This window comes from Elaeis guineensis, chromosome 1 (genome assembly GCF_000442705.2).
Source record: "Elaeis guineensis isolate ETL-2024a chromosome 1, EG11, whole genome shotgun sequence".
NCBI lineage: Eukaryota > Viridiplantae > Streptophyta > Magnoliopsida > Arecales > Arecaceae > Elaeis > Elaeis guineensis.
Genome location: NC_025993.2, coordinates 19,724,330 through 19,744,792, shown reverse-complemented (window position 1 = coordinate 19,744,792; position 20,463 = coordinate 19,724,330).

Below are 20,463 nucleotides of genomic sequence, written 5' to 3'. Positions count from 1 at the left end.
TTCCATCTGTATAAAAATATATAAATGTACAAATACAGTAGAATATGTACATTAATCAAAAGATGGATCTATAATCCCATGCAATATAAATTTTTTTAAAAAATTAATATCTAATTAATTACTTAAATTAACATTCAATTATTGGATATCGTAAAATATGCACTCGACCCTTGCATGAGAACTGACTGCCCTAGACATCGACTGGGACCCAAGGCTCGAGCGCACAAGACATGCCTCGGCCCTGTGTTTGCAATGTTGCCCCGCACCTTCCCTTGGCCTGAGCGTGCAGGCCATGCGAGGGCTAGATGCCTTGGATGCCAGCTGGGACCTAAGGCCCGTGCACACAAGGCACACCCCGGCTCCATGTTTGCAATGCTGACCGGCACCTTCTCTTGGCCTGAGCATGTAGGACGTGCATTGGCTGGATGTCTTGGATGCCAGCTGGGACCCGAGGCCTAAGCGCGCAGGGCATGCCCCGGTTTCGTATTCACAATGCTGACCGGCACCTTCCCTCGGCTTGAGCATGCAGGATATGTGAGGACTAGATGTCTTGGACGTCGGTTGAGACCTGAGACCCGAGCATGTAGGGCACGCCTCGACCCCATGTTTGTAATGCTGCCCGGCACCTTCCCTCAGTCTGAGCGCTCTGCATGCTGAGTCCAAGTCCCGTGCTTCTAATTACTTAATTAATTAATTAAATATCTAACTAATTAATTAAATTAATATTTAATTAATTAATTTTTTAATATCTAACTATACTTAATTAACATAATTTAAATAAAAAATTAACTTTTAGTGATGGTATTAGCCATCGCTAATGTCGTCGCTAATACTCACAACAGCAAGCAGACGGCTCAGGGACGGGATGTCGGCTCGAGGCCATGGGGTCGGGCCAGTGGGATAGGGGCCGCAGGATTGGGGCCATGAGCTGCGGATGATGGGGCAGGTGCCGTGGAATTGGGCTGACAGGGTCGGGGCGGCGGTTTGAGGATGCGACCGTGAAAATGAAGCCGTGGGGATGGGGCCGTGAGGTCAGATTGGTGGGGCGGGGCCATGGGCTGGGGGCAGCGGGACAGGGGCTGTGGGATCAGGCCAGCAACATGGGGCCGGGGCGGCCGCGGACATGGAGGGATGCGGGCTCGACACCATGGGGTCGGACTGGTGATGTCGGGACCAACGAGGTTGTGGCGGCCGCGGCGTGGAGGAATGCAGGCTCGGGGCCATTGGGTTGGGCCGATGATGTCAGGGCCAGTGGAGTCGGGGCAGCCGTGGGCATGGAGGGATGCAGGCTCGAGGCCGCGGGATGCCAGAGGGATGGTGCGGGATGGGAGGAAAGGGGGGTTGGGGGTTGTTGAGGGGGGTTTGTGAACGGAAGCATGGTGGGTGATGTGTATGTATTTTTAAAATTTTACAGTAGAGCATAGGTAGATTAAATAATTTAATTTATAATGCATGCTTAGATCAAATCTAAATCACCATATAGGATCTATGACATGAACTAATATACATGTATGTACATCTGAAATCTAAAATCAGCATATACAGAACATATCTAAGTGTAATTAGATCATATCTAATTCATATTTAGATTATATCTAAATATTAATTGAGATCAAAATCTCATACCTGAGCGCGGATAGTAGATCACTACATCCAAAATCTATGATGGATAATTCTTTATGATGCTTGATAGCCGCACACGCATCCAGCCTCTATGGGTATCTACACGAAGTCATCATGCTGATCGATCTCCTAGGGAGTGCTAGCTCACGAAGACACCATCTATTGACTGATTTGAGAGGAACATGATGGAATTGAAGAATAAGGAGATCTTTTCTTTTTCTTCTTGGATCCATGCATCTGATCTCTATAATAGAGATCAAGAGAAGAATCCTTTCTTCTTAATTTCTCATGTATAAGAGAGAACCTTTCTCTTTTTCTTTCACGCCCTTGAGAAGAACTTTTCTTCTCTAATTTTCTATGATGAAAATTAGATCTAATCTGATTTCTCATATTAAAAATCATATAAAATTTTGAGATCTAAAAAAATCCAAAAGAAGGATCCAAGAGAAGAATCGTTCTTCTCTCTTCTTTTCCCTTTTTCTTCTTGATCTAGAACTCAAAAAAGCCCCAAATGCCCAACCAGAACTTTTTGGTATTTCTTCTATAAATTCTCATGTTAAAAATTAAATCTAATCTAATTTTTATTTTTAAAAAAAATAGAAAAAAAATTTAAAAGAAGAACTCCTTCTTCAAGGCTATGCACTGAAAGAAGATCCATCTTTTTTCTTGATCTAAAACTTCAAGAAGCCTCAAATCTAAATCAGATTTTTTTTTGATATATTTTTTTTTAAATTTATATGTTAAAAATTAGATCTAACCTGATTTTTATCTAGAAAAAAAATTAAAAAAAATTGAAAGAAGAACTCTTTTTTCTTCAAGACTGCACGCAAGAAAGAAGATCCTTCTTCTTTCTTAATCTTTCTCTCCTTGGGAAGAACTTTTCTTCTCTAATTTTTTATGGTATAATCAGCAGAAATACCTCTCTTTGATGTTTAAAAATTAGTAAGAAAAGGATTAGAAAACATACCAAAAGAAGAGGAGGAAGAGGGGTATGCATGTGGGATGTTGGGGCATCCAACTCTTGGACGCCCCCTCCTTTCTTTTTCTTTGGGGCGGCAACCAAGGAGGAACCCTCCTTTCTCACGAGAGGAAGAGAGGAGAGGTGCCCAATAATACATGGAAGAATGAAAGGGGGCGCCTTATATGGGGTGTTGGGATTTTTCTCTGTGTGAAAAGAGATGGGGCGCTTAGATAAATATCACGTGGGGTTTGGGTTTAGTCCTATTCCCCAATAGGATTCAAGATCTTGTTCTAACTCTAACTGATCCTTGGATCCAATCCTAACCAATTTAAGAATTAGTTATAAATAACTAACTAATTAGATTCTAACCCAATTAGGCCCCAACCCAATTAAAAATTAGTTAGATTAAAATCCTATTGATCCAGGGATGGAGATCAGATGCTTCATTTGATATTAGGACTTGATCCAATCAAACCTATTATTTAAGAGGGTTAGATCCAATTCAAATCTATATAAAACTAATTGAATTATATTCAATTTAGAATAATTTCAAATTCATGCATCTCTAAGATCAATTGGAATAAGTCCTGTTATTCAATAGGGCTGCATCCAATTAATCCAAAGCCAATCTAATTGAATCCAATTCAATTAGATCTAATCCAATCACCATTGCTCAATCAAATTGAGTCAATTAATAATCATATTATTAATTAATTATTTTTTTAATTTACTAACTATTAGTAAATAATTTATTACAATATTTACATAAGATTAATCATCAATCAAATTGATAATTAAATATTTTAACAATTTATAATTATTGATTAGCTATTTAATCAGACAAGTATTTCTATGCGTGTGACCCCATAGTTTCGAACCTAAGTCGGTAGCATAAGAACAATTCTTATACTAATCGATGTAACATCTAGCAATGAGATCCGACGTCTGGATAGGCTGAATGTATGCCTAGCAACATTCTAGAATCCATGTGGATATAGTTACTGTATAATTCATCCCTTTGACACTTGATGCTCAAGGATGACTAAGGATAAACTGTCAACCCAGAAAGAGTGGTCCACATTGTGTCTCAACCTCAAAAATCCTATGACTCTTCACTAGGATTACTTTGGCCAAAGTTTTACTGAATTGAAACACAATGATGCATCATCTCTAATTTTACTTGGAGTGGTCAATCCCATCGCGACTCGCACTCAGACTTCACAAGTACTTGACTGTACCCAGAAACCTTCCGTCGTCGAATTAGAAATTCGGATAGTTCGGCATCAAAGCATAGTGAGTTGTTTGCAAGTCACCGAGACAGCCTCAGATCCGAGGGATACATATACCCATATTCCATCAGAGCAACTCTTGATAGCAGAGTGCTCCGAAAGTGATCATGCTCAGTAAAATGTACTCCTACATATCATCCGTATGCCATACCCATATCACCACATATCTTGGTTAAGAGGACAACCAACTAATATGACATACAACAATCTACACTTGATACAATTATTGTCCCTGTAACAATTGTATCATTTGATCGCGAGCAGGATTTAAGAACCACATGATAAATCCTCCTTTATCATTTTGAAAGTAGTTCTAAGGACTTCATCATAACATATGAGTTCTATTTTAGAAGATATATTCTTTATGATGAATTTGTCAGATAACATTTATCATTCTATAATTCATATACTTATATGGAGCACAATCATCTACAACCTAGATGATTGACTTTAGGACATATTTTTCAACAACTCTCACTTGGACTAAAGTCAATCAGATCGATATCAAATATTCATCTTCTATTTTAGATCATCGAACTCATTAGATCTTATTGCTCTAGTCAATGGGTCGGTCAAATTCTCCTTCCAGTCGATCTTCCTAAAGTGGATTTTATTTCGATCTTATCGAACAAGTTGATTGCGATGTAGAAAGTGTTTGGTTCACAGATTGAATATCAATTCTTCAGCTTGAGCTATGACTCCAGTACTGCTGTTAATACAGAAAGATTACACCATCAATGGAGGGTGCCACTCTATGCTCGCTGATGAATTTTCATAACCAAACAACTTCTTTACCAGTATCAAATGCTGCAAAGAACTCCGTATCGCAAATAAAATTGGCTACTAACTATTGCATTGAACCTTTCCAGCATGTCACTCATCTTTCTAGGATAAAAATACAATCTGACACAACATTGTCATTTTCATCTGACTAAAAATTGAAATTAGTATTTCATAGATTTTAAGTCAGATTCTCTATAAATGAGCCATTGGTCCTTAGTATTTCATAAATATTTAAGGATGGTTCTCATAATCTTCCAAATCTTTATGGAGAACAGAGATGACAACCAAATTTTTATTTTCTGTAATATAGGGAAGTCATTCTCGATTAAGAGTATTTTATCCAAACAGCATAAAGAATAGTTTTACAGAACTATTAGCCCATTTGTGCATATAGGATTCCGCTTCATTACTAATGAAGCTATATATTTAAAATATATATTCTAACTCTGAGAAGCTTGATTCAATCTGAATGGACTTGAGGATTGTCACAAGAAAACTATCTCATCATAGTCAACACTATAACTTTGATGAAATTCTTTGGCAATCAAACAGAATTAATAGGTCTCTATCTTTCCATCTGCGTCTTTTATCCATCTAAAATCCACTCACACCTTATGGGTCTTACCCCTTCAGGTGAACCAACGAATATCCATACATTATTGATCTTTATGGACTTTATTTCAGATTTAATGGCTCAAGCCACTTTTTAATGTTAGATCCTTTGTATTGCATCCGTATGGGAGATCAAATCTCCATCTCAAATCTAAAAATTGAAGTATCTGTTCGACTGATACGGTACTCTATTGTATCCATTCAAGGATGCCTTTACATCAGGTTTCGGATTTAATCTAATCAATTTTGGTTCTGTTGGTTTGTGTTAGAGTTGGTTCTTCTACTAATCAAGCTTCATTAAGCTTGCTCTTAAAGGCATCAGTTTCTTCACAAAGAAACTTTCTTTCCAAAAGGAATACTTTAAGATTCATGAACATCTCATGTCCATTAGGAGGTAGAAGAAATACCCTTAAATAAAATTTATTAGACTAAGATCCAAGCTAATCGATTAGTAAATATTTCACATAAATTTGATACCACAAACCCTAAGGTAAGAGAGTATCGAATTACCCAAGTCCATATCTCATATGGAGTTTTGGTAATCGATTTGCTCGATACATTCTCGAGCACATATCAAGTAATCTCTAAAACATGACCTCAGTCAGACCAGCAAACCTCATAGTGGACCGAACCATGTCTAACAAAATTCAATTCTTCTTTTTCAGACATCCTTTTAAATAGTGATATCTTAGGAGAGATCCGTTAAGAGAGAATCTAATTTTCTCCAAGATATGTTAAAACTTACTGTAAAAATTTTTACTTCATCAGTCAAACCAATGAATTCTAATACTCTTTGCAGTTCATTTTTCTACCTCATTATAGAATCATTTGAATATTTCAATTGATTTGGATTTATGCTTCATAAGCAAGACACATCCATACAAAGATAGGTCATCTGAGATTTTAATGAAGTAGTAAGCCCTCTTCTGGCATTAATATTCGTGAGTGTAAATACACCAATATGTACCATAACTTAGAACATCGCCGACTTATTACCCTTTTCAATAAAAGATGAATAAGTCAACTATACCAAAAATAGACTTCGATGATATTGTCTAATCTAAGATGCTAGTCAGATGTGTACTTTATACTAACAAGCTATGGTAACGAATTTATGTCATTTTCAATTGTCTACTCATTATTGTAGTATCATTCACAATGATATTACAATAATCATACTTATTGACACTATCAATAATATTAAACAATAGTGGCAATCACTAAAAATAATATCTTCAGGGTTAAAAATAAGTTCGATAATTCCTAATGTTAAGACTAGAACAGACTTCTATGTCTTACATTTAGGAGTTTCTTGTCGTTTTTCAAATCTTCTACTATCCTGAAGTCTTTTGTAACTATTTGCAAACATGACTTACACTATCGGTATCCTATACCCAGATAGTAGAATTATCAATCGAGAAACTTCAAGGAGTTATCACATAACATCTTGACCAGCAACGATTTGCTGATTTCTCTTTTAAGCCTGTTTGGGTTAGCCTGAGACTTCTTGAATAATCTGCTCAAAAAATTATATTCAACTTTCGATATTGACTATCGAAGTTAGGTCTGATAATGTTGTCACTGTCTAACAATGAACAGAGTGATAATTTTCTAGCCATTTCTGAAAAGAGAATAATTGACCTATAGTATATGAATTATTTTAAGTCTAAAGACTTGGACTTTAGTCTAAAGGTTTTTCTACTATTTTATACGAATTGGTAGCCTCTACCTTCAATCCGAGAAATTACTTTAATTCTTTAGCAGGTACTAGAATCCACATAGACTGCATTCAGGCCCGAGTGTGGCTCGACCAACCCTAGTGCATCTATGGGTAGGTTCACAATCAATTATTTCTTCAAATAATTTCTAGCAATCAGATTTTGCCCCAAGCATCCCTTCAGCAGGCGTGTGGCACCTCTACTAAAAATTCTGATTAGATCCAACCATTAACATGACAACATCAAGCACATCTAACAAAATAGATGTCTAGGCCCGAGTGTGGCTCGACCAACCTGAGCATTGGTCTGAAGGTACAATAAGATGGTCATATGATGAATGATAATTCCAATACGTAATAGACACCAGGCGTGTGGTGCCTCCAATGCCTATTTGAGATATTGGACTCATTATCATGCACCTTAATGGGAGGCTATGATCTAGTTTTCCCTATAACTAGCTTATTTTATGGACCTAATAATTTAGAAGATTTGGTTAATATATCTTAGAGGACATCAGTCGACCTACAAGTCATAATTCTCCCACTGACTTCACCAAGTCATGAGAAGGATTAGTAACTAGTGCATCCAACTGGCATGTCGTAGATCCTCCCACTGACTTTATCAAATCATGAGAAGGATTAAAGACAAATCAATCTAAGGCACCTAAATCAGTCATACTGATTAACCTTAACAATATGGGTCAACTCGAGTCACCTAGCGATCTAATCAGCTTGATGACTCGGGCTCAACCTTTGAGTCTTAATCAAGGTCCATTTAGTTTGATCAAAGATATGGACTCGATCAATTACAACTATTATTTTTGATCTAGAGTATCTTTGATCTAATCTAAATCAATTATTGGTTAGATTGAATCAACTACTCTTTTTAGTCTATTAAGTATTTGATTTTAACCTTAAGTCTAACCCAATTAAAAGGAACTTGATTCGAGCTAACCCATGCCCCATATTTTATGCAATGTCATTAAATCTTTAATCATAATTCTAGATCTAAAATATATTTCTTAATTCTTAATTAAGTATAGCATCAATATGGGTTAAGGTTATGAAATAATTTTTTATGTAAACTTTTTACATTAAATCATAAAATCTTTTAGATCAAATCTAAATTTTCATGATTTTCAATCAAAGCAATTTTGATTAATCAAGATTAGATGTAACTAGTTTCTTCGCAACTTGTATCACATACAACAATACCTAAGGTTTCAAGATCTAGGGTTTTACAAGAAAGTAAATTTTTTCTTTTCACTTTCTTCTTCATGGGACCTCACAGTGGCACTCCTACATGCCATGAAGAGCACCCCATTGAATGAGAAGAGAGAGTCATGTAACCCTACTTACTCCTAAGACCGGATGGCCTGGTGATTACCCAATTCGAGTACTTTGCTACTCAAAATATTTAATCTTATTCACATATCATATATGCAAAAATTTAGATCAAATCTAAATTATATTAGATCTGATTTTACATTAGATCATATCTAAAGTCAGATCATAACACATCTCATGCACTGCTAAATCTAGATTTCAACTCTACATGCATATATGTTCATGTCATAACGAACCTCCACTCTGATACCACTTGAAGGGAAGCATGGCGGGTGATGTGCATGCATTTTTAAAATTTTACAGTGGAGCATGTATAGATTAAATAATTTAATTTATAATGCATGCTTAGATCAAATCTAAATCATCATATAGGATCTATGACATGAACTAATATGCATGTATGTACATCTAAAATCTAAAATCAGCATATATAGAACATATCTAAGTGTAATTAGATCATATCTAATTCATATTTAGATTATATCTAAACATTAATTGAGATCACAATCTCATACTTAAGTGTGGGTAGCAGATCACCACATCTGAAATCTATGATGGATAATTCTTTATAATACTTGGCAGCCGCACACACGTCCGGCCTCTATGGGTATCCATATGAAGTCCTCATGCTGATCGATCTCCTCGGGAGTGCTAGCTCATGAAGACACCATCCATTGGCTGATTTGAGAGGAACATGATAGAATTGAATAATAAGGAGATCCTCTTCTTTTCTTTCTGGATCCATGCATCTGATTTCTATAATAGAGATCAAGAGAAGAACCCTTTCTTCTCAATTTTCCATGTATAAGAGAGAACCTTTCTCTCTTTCTTTCATGCCCTTGAGAAAAATTTTTCTTCTCTAAATTTCTATGATGAAAATCAAATCTAATCTGATTTTTCATATTAAAAAATATATAAATTCTTAAGATCTAGAAAAATCTAAAAGAAGGATCCAAGAGAAGAACCGTTCTTCTCTGTTCTTCTGCCTTTTTCTTCTTGATCTAGAACTCAGAAAAGCCCCAAACATCCAATCAAATTTTTTTAATATTTTTTTTATAATTTTTTATATTAAAAATTAGATCTAATTTTATTTTTACTTTTAAAAAAAATAGAAGAAGAACTCCTTCTTCTTCAAGGCTGCGCGTTAGAAAGAAGACCCATCTTCTTTCTTGATCTAAAACTTCAAGAAGCCTCAAATCCAAATCAAATTTTTTTTGATTTTTTTTTTCTAAATCTATATACTAAAAATTAGATATAATCTAATTTTTATCTAAAAAAAATAAAAAAAAAATTGTAAGAAGAACTCCTTCTTCTTCAAGGCTGCACGCAAGAAAGAAGACCCTTCTTCTTTCTTGATCTTTCTCTCCTTGAGATTTTTTTTCTTCAATTTTCTACTGTATAACTAGCAGAAATACCTCTCCTTGATGTCTAAAAAATAGTAAGAAAAATATTAAAAAATATACCAAAAGAAGAGGAGGAAGAGGGGTACGCATGTGGGATGTTGGGGCATCCAACTGTTGGACGCCCCCTCCTTTCTTTTTCTTTGGGATAGCAACCAAGGAGGAACCCTCCTTTCTCATGGGAGGAAGAGAAGAGAGGTGCCCAATAATACACGAAAGAATGAAAGGGGGCACCTCGTATGGGGTGTTGGGATTTTTCTCCGCATAAAAAGAGATGGGGCGCATAGACAAATATCACATGGGGTTTGGGTTTAGTCCTATTCCCCAATAGGATTCAAGATCTTGTTCTAACTCTAACTAATCCTTAGATCCAATCCTAACCAATTTAAGAATTAGTTATAACAAACTAACTAATTAGATCCTAGCCCAATTAGGCCCCAACCCAATTGAAAATTAGTTAGATTAAATCCCTATTGATCCAGGGATGGAGATCAGGTGCTTCATTTGATATTAGGGCTTGATCTAATCAAACCTATTGTTCAATAGGATAAGATCCAATTCAAATTTATATAAAACTAATTGAATTATATTCAATTTAGAATAATTTCAAATTCATGCATCTCTGAGATCAATTGGAATAAGTCCTGTTATTCAATAGGGCTGCATCCAATTAATTCAAAGCTAATCTAATTGAATCCAATTCAATTAGATCTAATTCGATCTCCATTACTCAATCAAATTGAGTCAATTAATAATTATATTATTAATTAATTATTTTTTTAATTTACTAACTATTAGTAAATAATTTATTGCAATCTTTGCATAAGATTAATCATCAATTAAATTGATAATTAAACCTTTCAGCAATTCATAATTATTGATCAGACAAGTACTTGTATGTGTGTGACCCCATAGGTTTGAACCTAAGCTGGTAGCATAAGAATAATTCTTATACTAATCGATGTAACCATCTAGCAATGAGATCCGACGTCCGGATAGACCGAATGTATGCCTAGCAACACTCTAGAATCCATGTGGATATAGTTACTGTATAATTCATCCCTTTGACACTTGATGCTCAAGGATGACTAAAGGTAAACTGTCAATCCAGAAAAAGTGGTCCACATTGTGTCTCAATCTCAAAAATTCTATGACTCTTCACTAGAACTACTTTGGTCAAAGTTTTGCTGAATTAAAATATAATGATATATCATCTTCAATTTTACTTGGAGCGATCAATCCCATCTCGACTCGCACTCAGACTTCACAAGTACTTGACTGTACCCAAAAATCTTCCATCATCGAATTAAAAATTTGGATAGTCCGACATCAAAGCATAATGAATTGCTTGTAAGTCATCGAGACAGCCTCAGGTCTGAGGGACACATATACCCATATCCCATCAGAGCAATCCTTGACAGTAGAGTGCTCCGAAAGTGGTCACGCTCAGTAAAATATACTCCTACATATTATCCGTATGCCATATCTATATCATCACACGTCTTGGTTAAGAGGACAACCAACTAATATGGCATACAACAACCTACACTCGATATAATTATTATCCCTGTAACAATTGTATCATTTGGTCACGAGTAGGATTTAAGAACCACATGATAAATTCTCCTTTATCATTTTGAAAGTAGTTCTAAGGACTTCATCATAACATATGAGTTTTATTTTAGAAGATATATTTCTTATAATGAATCTGCCAGATAACATTTATCATTCTATAATTCATATACTTATATAGACCACAATCATCTACAACCTAGATGATTGGCTTTAAGACACATTTTTCAATAGTTTGAGCATCGACAAGAGAAGAATCATAGGAAGGGGAGAGGAACAGATGAGTGAACAAAAATTTTTTTCTCCCATGAGGATAAATAAGGTGGAGTATTAGCGATGGCAAAGTGGCTGGTGCTAATGCTGTTGGTTAAAGTATTAGCGACGACATTCCATCATGAGAACCGTCGTTAATACTTTTATCAAAAAAATATTTTTTCATAATTTTTTAACTAATTTTTCTTCAAAATTATTAGCGACGATAATTACAGCTATCGCTAATAACCATTGGTAATTAATTAATTAATTTAATTATAATTATAATCAATTTTTTTAAAATAAATTAAATTTATTAGCGAGACTTTTACTGTCTTTAATAGTCAATCTTCCATCGGTAATAATTTTTTTATTTTTTGTAACGATAGATTTTTGGTCGCTATTTGCCATTGGTAAAAAGGGTTATTAGCGACTGCAAATTTACCATCGCTAATAACCATCGCTAATACTTAATATTCTTATAGTAGATTATAAGGCCGAGATTTGAGTGGAGACATTGACCACCTCGATCTGAAGAGCTTCTGAAGGATCTGTAGGAATTCTCATTGTAGCTCCAGAAGTCTCCTCCGTGACTGTTGGCTCCAGCTAGGGCTGGGCTTCATCAATAACCATGGATTCTAGTTGGAGTTGCTCTTTGGCGACAAGCTTGGTCAATGGTTGGACCTCGCTTGTCTCATCCTCATCCAGAAAAGACAAATTAAGATTGGGAAGGTGAGCGGTTATCCTTTTTTGAAGTAAGTCTTGCCCCAAGAAGAAGGCTTCTTTAGAGAAATCAACTTTCTCCTTGATGAACTTTGGTGATGATCGAAATGCCTGGACTACCAACCGACCAGTGTTGGCAAGCTTCTCGTCGGCCTCCTAGTGCCTCTTTTTCTCCATCAGAAGTTCTATCTTAGCCTTCTCAGCACTGCTTCAGCCTTCTTTTGCATAGTTTTGGCCTTCCTCTTTATTGCCTTAGTCGCCACCTTCACCACCTCGACTACCATCTTTGCTGCTTTGGTCATAACTTGCACAGCTTCAATCTTCTCCAATACCTCCTTAAGGTGCTTTACTATAGCTTCAGCCTCTTCAGCCCTCATAGGGGAGGCCTCGAACTCCTTATGGACGTCAGAGACCTCCTATCTAGCTGTCTTTATCAAGTTGGCAAACAGGACAATGTAGTGATCGAGTTATAAAAATGATCAAGTCAATTACTAAAGACATATATATATAAGATGAAATCAGAAGACTTACTTGGATGGAGGAGTTAATGGCATCTTTCTGCTAGGTGCCTAGGCCCTAGTTCTACAGCTGGTCAATGTCCGCTAGAAGGTGGATGCTCTATAGTAGCATCTCTACGCTAGGCACCAAGGCCCTAGTTCTCCAGCTGATCGATGTCCACTAGAAGGAGGATGCTCCACGGCAGCTCGCGAGCCACCTTGTGGCCTCATGAAGTGAAGCTTGATGAAGAAACCAAAGAAGTGTTCAATCCTTGGCTGGGAGGGAAAGTTGGTGCCGAGCTGACCCTCTCAGCTCGGGGGGCTGGGGCTATGACTTGGGAGGTAGGGTCCAAAGCTGGAGGTGGTGGATGAACTGTCGGTGCTTGAGCTTGAACTAAGAAAGTTTGGACCACCTCGGCAGAGGAAGGGGGACCCTTGGCAAGCTGCTTTGCTTGGATAGTTGGAGTTTGGTACAGCTTCATCGGCACGATCATGTCAGAAGATGAACCCAAAGCTTTTTTCTTCTTCAAGCTCTGTTTCTTCATCACCTCGAGTTCCTCAGGCCTTATTTTTGTGTCAAACCAAAGCTAGTTAAAAAAAAAAAAAGAGAGAGAGAAAAGAAGAGTAAAAGAAGAAGAATGGATCGATCAATTCGATCCTTACCTCAGGGATCAACTAGGCTAAAGCTGATATTAAAGAGAGTCTACTCTGATAGTAACTCCAATAATAATGGAATATTGTAATGATATAGTGCATTGAAGCACTGTCTGTTTGCATCCCCTAACTTAGAGGCTCGAAGGTCAAACTCCCTAGGTTTGCCCTAGCTGGCAAAACCTCAATCCCTTATGGCTGAGCAGGAGATATAAAGAAAGCACCCCTTCTAGTTGTGAATCAATGAAGAGACATCTCGGATCAAGGCATGGACCCCTTTTTGGGGAGAAAGATAAAATCAATCATTATATGGATGCCTCTTGAAAGTGAAGAAGGATCAAAATAGATCAACAGATGGCTCAATCTCCACCAAAAAATAAGCAACCAGAAAATCAATTATGAAACACCATGAATTTGGAACTATCGAACCCAAGGCCATACCAAAAGAAAGAAAAAGCTCAACAATAAAAGAATGAAGGGGGAGTCTAAGATCAATCCGGAACAACTCCTCATACAAAGTAAGCCGACTAGGAGGGGGTTGCATATCCTACCAGTTGAACTTGGAAGCTCTGGATCAAACTTGGGTGGGATGTTGAATTGGGCTCTAAGAATGCTAAAATCATCTAAGTCTAGCATCGAGTGGTATTTTTCGAGCACGAAGTTCTCATTCCCGCATCTAGTACCAGAATCCCTAGGGTCACCTCTCGAGGGAGAATTGGAAGGCTCTGTCGCCACCTCTTTTCATAGTCTACCCATCCTAGGACTAATGGATAACACTAAACCCAAAGAAGGCAAGGAAAGAAACATGGAGATGGAGGAAAAGTGACAAGTGGATGCACAAAGAAAGAAAGAATAGATCGGAAGGTGGCTAGGGAAGACAACTTTAAGAGACCAACCTACATGGTCGAGAGTAGATCTCTAAGAAGATGGTTGAAGATTGCTATGGAAGATTTGAACTTTCCTAGAAAAGCACAGCTAGTGCAAGGAAGAAGAAAACTGGATGAAACAATAAGGGAAAGAGCGGATTGAAAAAGACATTCCTATTTATAAAAGCTATGGGCGGCCCTTGATCGCATGCTAAATCGACTCAAATTTTTGATGACCACCATGTGGCAAAATTGAATCAGCTAAAATGATTTATCTAGGAGGCACATTTATGCGCACATCTCTAAAGGCATGTGTGACATCTTAAATCCAGTCAAATCTTTAAATAACCACCACCTGATGCCTCTTCGCAAATCTCACTAATTCCCTGATGCAATGGTTCGAAAGTCGCAGGCATGCCATTTTGATGAAAGGATGAAGATGTGATATGTATTTTTGGTGGACACGATTTGATTGGTACTCCCTATGCCCAACCCTAGTTAGGGGGCATATATTATAGGTGGGACTCTAGTGCCCAACCCGAAGACACAAATGGATCCTGATCATGACCGACACATGCACCGGCCACCGACCCATGCATTGGCCACCGACCTTCACATCGACTGCCTACCTATGTACAAGTTTCTGACTTCTCATTAGGAGTCTTATTCATAAGCCATCAATCCACACTTGAGCTACCGACTCCAACATCGATAGTCGACCTCATCTCTAGGCACAGATTATCGATCTAGACATCAACCATCGCTCACAACATTAGAACGACCTTTGGACCTCAGACCCCAATCTAGGTTTTAGGTTCCATCATCCTTGTCGACTCTGACCCACACATCTACGCTAATCCTTATCTCTATCTGTACACATGATAAGCCACTTAGCCATGTTCTTTACGACCTTCCTTCTGACCTCTGTTTTGATCTTCATATTCAAAAAGGTTGACAAGAAATCCTCATGCAATTCTATCGAATCACGTCATCACTGGCATGATGAGATTATACTAGTGAGACCTAAATCCTTGATAGTCTTAATTTAAAATATTTTTAGTTATAGGATTATTGAGTCAGAGATCAATGATATCGATAAGACTGACGCATTCTATGTATGCTCAATGGAGAGGATGGTTGATCTCGTAATCACTTATGCAGTAACACTAATACGAAGATGTGGATGCTCATTGAAGAATGAGTTCACTGAATTGACCTAACGAGAGAATATTTGATGGAGCTTTATATGCATGTCAGCTGATTGTTCTCTAGTGGGAGTAGTGCAAGTGATCCTTAGACCTGAGATCACGATAGTACCTTATATATATGAATTTATATTTTAGTTCATTCCCTAACTTGACTCTCTCAGGCTTATGTGGGATGTTCTGGATATGATGAAGTGTATATGAACATTGTGAGTGATCAACAAAAAATCGATCACTCCTTATAAAGGAAGAGAACATCCTATGTGATCTCATAGGTTGATGACTCAAGAAGTCTTTGGCCAAAGTATATAGGATGATAATTAGAAAGAGTTTCTAATGTATCATCAACTAAGTCATCATCTTTTGATCGAGATATATATGGATAAGCATTTAGGCTTGACATGTTTCTATGCTCATAGTTTATCTGGGATGTTGTATAATCGAAGAATTGAATTACATGATAACTCGTCACTGAAAGGTGTTTTTGATATTTTTATCAAAATTTTATATCTTCTAAGTAGTCATGACATGTTGCTAGATATCAATCTTAACTTGTGAACTCGCAAGAATTAAAGAGTTTAATTTAGCAATCAATTAGAAGGAGTTCTAATTAATTGATGCATTTGGATTGATCTATTCTAATTGTGTTAGTTTGGTTATGAGCCTGAGTCTACAGATGGTTAGATGTGGAACCCAATGAGTCACACACTTAAGAATTTGATCATGGACTAATCTAATTAGATTTATTGAAATTCTATAGGTTTAATTGACATGCTAGTATATGAATTAACCTAAGTTTCCAATCATACTTAGCCCAAAGGTATTTGAGCTAACCTAGAACCTGATGCCTTAACCTATTCTGATTAGGCTCAAACCTATACACTCCTAGGTGTCTAAACCTTATCACATGAAGTGTTTCATGTGAACCTAAACTCCTCCATGCCTCCATGCCATTTATTTTCATCACCACATTTATTTGAGGCACCCAAAAGAAAGAGTCCTTTTGGGCTACTCCTCATAACTTCCTCCATGCCTTATTTAATTCACACACCATTTGATGGTGCCTTGGAGAGTGTCTGTGGAAAGGAAGAGTTCTTTTGCTTTAAGTCTCTTCCACACCCTTTTGTTTCCATGTGGTAATTTTAATTCACATAGAAACCAAAATGTTTGGTCCTGTGTGAGAAAGTATAGCACCATGGGTTGTTCCACATGCCCTTTCATTCCTTATTTAAAGGGGGCACTCCAAAGGAAGTGGTGTGGATTTGAAAGAGGTGTTAGGCATGGGTTTTGAAGAGGAAAAGAAGGAAAAAAGATTAGAAGAAAGAAAAGAAAAGGAAAAGAAAAAATTAGAGAAAAAATAAGGAAGCAAAGAAAGGTAGATTGTCTACTTCTCTTAGTAATTTCTATATCCAAGAGTTGGATATCTTAATGAGATATGGGCATGTCAATCTTTTAAGAAAAGAATTTTGGCATGATCTAGTGGAGTTTTGAAGGTCATCAGGTTGCAGTGCACTTCGTCCTTAAGAAAGAAAATTGGCTGCGTTCTTCTGAAGCTATCTTCAGCACAGCAGTAGATTGAGACGGTCCGTGATCAATCCTATATAGACTATCATTAGAGGACATCCACGTAGATGTCTTGTGGAGATCATACCTGCATTTGATCATCATCTTTTGGAAGGTATAATTCTTTCCTTAAGTATTATGCATGTTATGTTTGATTGTAATCAACAAGATCTTTTTGGGAATGAGTTTCGATTTGGTAGTTTTTAAGAGTTAAAAATAAGTTAAAATTTTTGAAAATCATATTCTACTATACAACCGAAATCCAATAGAAGAGATACATCAAATCATTAGTTATTATTTTATAGATTTCTTATATGTACTATTTGATTTCTATAACATACTATTTGATTTCTTATATTAGTATTTGATTTTTATATGTACTATTTGATTTGTAGGCTCAAAAGAGACCCGGCAGTTTGCATCCTATAAGAGCTGAACTTTTTATAATGATACATCAGCATAAAGCTCAAAAGCCAATGAGTGATGAGGTGGCAGGGATAATTGTTTGTTCACTTGTTATTGCTCACTTGTTATCATTATATTCATTATTCTTCTTCCTAAATTATTGATTGGTTTGTGTTGCGGCAATAACTTTATGAAAGCATGCTGCTAGAGACACACCTGATATAACTGAGCATAGGATTGCTTTTGATAATGTGTACTCAGAAGTAATGGGATGTGAGAGACATGGACGAGTTCGCATGGTAGGAAAGGGTGTAGCACCTAGTGATGTTTAGGGCAAAATATCTCATTCTGAATACGTAAGGAACGCTACACAAGATAGAAAAAAGCTACGAAAAGTTGAAGAAAAGTTGAGTACCGTAACTCAAAAGAATATCGGCTTGGAGGATAAATACACTCAAGTACAAGTTGAGCTTTCTTTTGTAAAATAAATTTTAGAGAGCTTACAAAGCTAATATGGTCAACAGCCCTAATCTAATAGAATGCATGCCCCAATAATTAATACTACACAGGTATATATAAATGGATTTAAATATGAAAATTATTTAAAATTGAAATATATTGTGATAATGATTGTTTAAAAATCTAGTATAGGTAAATGATGCATGCATAGTGATCCTAAGTGCTCACGGTGAATGCTATTAGCTCATCGTCATCAAATCATATTATTTCAACTCATCAGATGATACATATATTTTATCAGCCATCTTTCACTCTCATATTAATGAATAGAGAATACCGTTAGATGAATTCTGGTGCACAGAAGTTAAATCTATTCTGTCATCTTGACATAGTTCTCCTATCAATTTACAACCCACCAACAAGTGAACAAACATCAGAAATATACCTTCAAGAAAACACCATCTATAATCCCAGGTAATTTAGTTTTATTTCACAGCTTCAGATCAGACTGTCAATAAACCATCAAATAAAATAGATCAATTGATGCTTCAAAATGAAAATGACTGCATTATTATGACAATCATCAATAATGCAGTACCCATGGCTATGAAGTTCTGTTGACATGAAAATATAAGAATTATTTACTTTGCCAAAAGACAACTAAACAGCTTACCAAATTACAAGAAATTACTATTGTGACTATTGCTGATCATGTTTAGCAGCTGACTCACTTAACCATTACGGATGTAGCTGACGTGCTTGATGGTCAGTGTTGTCTATGTGATTGTTTGTTAGATCAGATTGTAGTACCTATTTAGTATCGTGTTCTGTACATTGTTGCATTGACAATCTAGCATCTAGTTGCTGATTAAGGCAATTTCAAGTTCATTGAAGGCTCTTTTAAGGGTCTATGAGTAGTAGCATTTTCTTGTCTCTCAGATCATAACATACTTTCTCAAAGTGTTCACCCGTTTCCTCCTTTTTCAAAATGCATTAGCTACTCACTGCCACTAGAATAGGGCTACGTGCACTAACCTTGGATAGAGACTTTGGCTCATCAATTTGTCTCACCATAATCAGATTTTAACCTGTGCGTAGCTGCAGTAAGAAAAGATGTTAAAGTTGATAATACTGCCACAAGGTACTGTTTGCATTTGACATTATTTTCATTTGCAGCAAAGCCTCCTTGGGTTGGCAGAACTAGGAAGTGGAAAAGGATGTATAACAGCATCCACGGAATAAGCTGGATTGAAAAAAACAACGGCGCATTGGTGGAAACAATTCATCAGCAATTATATTACATTCTACAAGCTGCCATGGAATTTTAGGTTGGGTTATGACATGGACATAGCATAATATCTAATACAGAAGCTTGCCTAAGGATACTGAGAATAGATCGGTAAATTGTTTTGAATTTAATGGACATGTAGTTTTGATTAGTTAATTATCATGTACAGATACAATATTGCCACACGTGAAAATAGTATATTTCACAATGCTGCATGATTATGCAAGACCATTATACTGTTATTTTTTCTCTTGCTAGGATTTTGATCAAATGCTAAATGTGTTAATGTCAACATTTTAATTACTGGTATTGAATTATATTATTTACTTAATTACAAAAATATCAGGATAAAAGGGCAAAGTCCCAATAAGCTTGCACCATCAAGGTAAATTGATCATTCTCTATTTTTTTATATATTTCATATTTATTTGCTTTGTATTCATATTATATTGATAAATTAAAAACTATATTTATAGAAACAAAATAAGGTCATCTTGAAAAGTTCTAGATGGCCACATGAAACTGAGGTGGCATGCGGAATACTTATAAGTGAAAATTCATCTAAAATGGTGGGTAATACTATTCTAGGGACTGAATTTTAGAAGATTTATATTGATTTTGCAAGGATGCAAAATGAGCCATTGATCTGGATTGATGGACTAAAGAAAGTTATTGATGATACTATTGGGTCAACAATTGCATGGCCCTCTACTTCTATATATATTATAGTTTCTTATCTATCTTTTTTATTATTTTTTATTATTTTTATATATTACATGTGCTAATTATGCTTTTCTTTCTTTTTTCATAAATTAGACTTGTCCAAATGTAAAGCTCCTAATCATTATGTACATATTCTCTTTTTTTTTTTTTTGTTTGTCTACTTGGGATCTTAAAGGATATGTCCACAACGTTATTCAAAGAATTTACACTTTCATCACTATTAGTTTGGTTATATGAAAAGCTCTTCTTATTAGTTATTAATTTTTATTTACTTTATAGAGGAGTAACTGATTCTACTCATTTGTAAAACTTAAATTCAAAATTTTGATTAATTACTTATTTTCAGTATATCAGGTGGATTTAAGATACAACTGAAAAGGAGAATGCTATGTATATATATAGATATTCAAATTATTAGATTATATATTTTTTAAAAAAATAATATATAATGTATTACCAGCGGTCATATTCGTTGCTAACAGGTTATTGTTAGTGGTCATATTTATTGCTAAATGTGTATTCCCAAT